The following is a 3677-nucleotide window of genomic DNA, read 5'->3' as shown; positions in this document are numbered from 1 at the left end:
TAGCAAACATCCCCTGGTTGGATTTAGTGGGTTTTTATCCTGCCTTGTTTGTTTACTGGTGTATGCCTTTTCTTCCTTGGTTGAATCCTGCTAGGGCTGGTATTCTGTTCTCATCTGCACATGGGTGCTTGGTGCATTTTTTTCTTCTCGTCCAATTGGCATGGCCTGCTGATGTGTGTGTTGGTCTTGCGTGTCCTATGTCACGCTAGCATCGTCGATTTGCGAGGATTGTTAGATACAGTATGCTCATCATAGTGTGATTTCAGGAAGGTGTGGATGCAACAAGACATTTGCCCTTTAGTTTAGTCTGGTACATTTGAATTAGTCTGCTTGGTCCGTGTTCATTTAGTCTGCTGATTTTGGTTGGCACCTTCAGATTTGCTTGCTGAGAAACATAGAGTTGTTTGTCCACTCACACATGAAAAAAAATGGCTGGATTTGTTTATGTTGGATTGAGGGAAGGATAGGCTGTTCATTGGCTTGTATTGTTGGATTTGGTCTCCCTAGGTTAAATTGGAAGTTTTGATTCATGCTGAGAAACAATTTCTTCGTCCCACTGTAGTGTCATATCAGTTTGGATCCCTGTGTGACTTTTGTTTCATAAATTAGCATTTTTGGATATCAAGAGTTGTAGATTTCTAGCTCATCTGCAGCAACAAAAGGCAAAACTTGTGTGCTAATTAATAATGATACGTTTCATTGTTCTCGGGAGTATTTAGAATGTAGAAGATGGTAGTGTACCTGAACTTTATATTACGTTCAGTTGACAGGCTTCACACTTTGATATTTTTCTTTGGACGACCACTATCATTGATTATGTGTGTGACATTTCCTGGCTGATGTGGTCCAAGGGCAATTATCAAGTGGTCGGGGTTGCGGAGGAGAATGTGAGGTAGAAGCTCATTTATTTTCTGTTGCTAACTTACATGTAACATCCATAGACTTTTGTTCTTTATATTCTATTCAAATAGTCATCGAACATTCTTTGGTTGCATTGTTGTATGAAAACATTTTGCACTGAAATTAACTATATATGCTTATTATTAGTTTAGCACTAATATTCTAAACCTGTAGTATAAACCTAGGTGCTTTCCCCTCTAAATTTCTTCATGTTAGGTTTCAGAATAATCTCCCACCACCACCACGATTCATATCTGGAGAAGCTTTGTGGAATCCGTGGTTTTGTCCTTCTCATACTATGGTTGCTGGCCTATGGGGAATCAGGATGGACATTGAGCAAAGTGGCAGAAGCGGGTGGCGGGTGTTGTGGCCGAGGAGCTCCACCACACACCCACATGTTCGCTTGTTGACCTGGCAGCTCTTCACCGAGGTAGTGAGGCCTCCTCCTTCTTCCTTTTCTTTCATCTCAACTCTTCCTGTAACCATCTTTTGCCTGTTTTTGGGTGCTTTTGTGTATAGGTTTGCTGCTTTGGTTTGGCTGGGATGTGTGCCTCCATGGTTGGGTTGTGTGGACTGCTGGCAAGGATGGAGAAGCATAGGAAGGTGTCACCATTGCATAGATTCTATTATAGCCATGCTAGCTACTTGGCCATGTCATTTTGTTCACACAGGTGTGTCCACAACAACTCTGATAGTGCCATGCCGGTGAGCTCAGACCCTGATGTTTAATTTGATTATCAGTACAAACTGGGGCTGGACTGATGTGTGCTAATGTCCTCTTGATTGGTTTTATGTAGGACACGGTATCATTAAACAAGGACTCTTTTGGCGGACTCTTTTATCACCTGTTTCCTGGCGCTAAGTCTCCAAACAGTTCAGCTTTGCTTCAGTCCTCTCTCGAGGCCAGAGCAGTAACATGAGAAAAAACATCGTATTAGCTTCTGTATTAACAAGTGTAATTATGTAGTACTATATTTTGATCGGTTTTGTTTCCTCTATACTGCCAAAACATCATAATTAGACTGCATTACACAACAGCAAGAATATTGCCATACAACTCAGATTCATATAACTTACAGTATGTTCCATGATAAATGTATCCAACAGGGGCTGGACATATTGTTTTTTGCTTCATAGTTCATTTTGAATGAAAATAACAAATGGTTTCTGCCTCCATGGTTGACTTGTTTTGTCATTGTTCTCTCCGTACAAAGGCACCAATACCTAACATTTATCCTAATAGATTCACGGGTCCAAGAATAGGGTCAGACCGGACCGGACCTGTTGAATCTTGAGTGACACAGATGTCATGTTGGTGTGAGGTGGGGATTTTTAGTTTAGAAGAGCTTGAGACCTTGTTACATTTCAAAGTAGCAGCTCACAAATGGGCACCCCATTTGGTCATCATGTGGGATCATGGGTTTATCATACATGTTTTGTCTAGCACAACTATCAAAATCCCCTCACAGTTCGATTTAGCATACTATTTAGACCCTGATGCTCTTAAACTAACGCATGCAAAAGCATTTGAAATCACACTATTCAGTACAACATTTTCTTCAAAATATCACTTTTGGATATCAAACTTACTTACAGTCCAGGACAAATGAAATATAAAACTTAATTGCATCCATTAGGAAATAGGAGTCAATGTAGTTTCTCATGTACTTTTCTGCACGAGAGGTGGTAATGGAACAAATAAATATATCTCCACTGCAATTCAGAAATGTTTTTGTGTGTTCATTTCATGCCCAGAGTCTTGCAGGTTGTAAGTGTGTCAATATATTTATGTGGTTCCTTATGTATTTGTTTCATATCTATTTCAGGTTTTCCTCTGTGGCCTCAAATCCAGCTTATCGTTGGTTCCATATTGAATAAATGTCTGCAGTCTTAGTTTGCACTCTGTTCTGCAACATGGAAATTTGGACTGGTCCACTTCATCTCGAGCCGCTGGTCCACTGCTTCTCTCGTTTTATAAAAAGGTAGATATTGTTTTTTCCTGGCTCATTGGTACTTATAGCCTTATAGGAGGCTGATTCTTAAATTGGCTAATAAGCAAGGCTTAAATGTAGATGATTGTCCTTTGTCACTCTTTAGTAATATAGCTGACTTTTTTTTCATTTTTTGTTCATGGCAAAGACGCCTATGTGTGTGGGCGTGTGTGTTGCCATCGAATCAGGATTAAAAGTTTGGGTCTCCTCTGATTTATTTACATATGTATCTTCCACTACCTGAACTTTCCCTGTCCTACAGAGCATATACATGCATGTGTTGGAAGGCTGATTAGAGACTGGTCTTTACTACCGGCTGCCGTCTATCTAATCAAACATTTACTTCCTCCACCTATTCGGATGCCTATGCTTGGCTGTTGTAATTGCAGATGGATTTATGATGTTGAGCAGATCACCATGTTGAAGGCTGAGCAATTAGAGACGAGTGTTATTGCCAAAGTAAGGTGATGATAAATAATCTCCTGTTTGACTTCGTGCATGTTCATATAACAACAATGTGATTCGGCACGCCGATTCCTTTCTATCCGCTGATTTTTGTTTCTCTCTTTATACGTTTAAATTTTGAGGAAAATACCGTTGCATGATTATATCGGTTTAACTCCAGTTCACATTCTTACACATATTCCTCCTACCTTTGCTTCATATAAGTGTCTTGATACACTATTATAACCATTCATGATCTAATCACACTAAATAAGAGATAATGGGGGAAGATTCTGTCCTACCTTTGCTTCATATAAGTGTCTTTTCAACACCACTGTCCAA

General features: G+C 39.8%; 1 long non-coding RNA gene across 1 annotated transcript; it reads left to right on the top strand.

Annotated features, from left to right (window-relative positions):
• Positions 1 to 1125: 1125 nt before the first annotated feature.
• LOC123048461 (uncharacterized) lies at positions 1126 to 3369 on the top strand. Its single transcript, XR_006423294.1, has 3 exons — positions 1126 to 1330; positions 1420 to 1605; positions 1698 to 3369. It is a non-coding gene; the product is annotated as an uncharacterized lncRNA (long non-coding RNA).
• Positions 3370 to 3677: the final 308 nt, after the last annotated feature.

The sequence above is a fragment of the Triticum aestivum genome, chromosome 2D (assembly GCF_018294505.1).
Source record: "Triticum aestivum cultivar Chinese Spring chromosome 2D, IWGSC CS RefSeq v2.1, whole genome shotgun sequence".
NCBI lineage: Eukaryota > Viridiplantae > Streptophyta > Magnoliopsida > Poales > Poaceae > Triticum > Triticum aestivum.
This window is presented reverse-complemented; position numbering and strand designations above follow the sequence as displayed.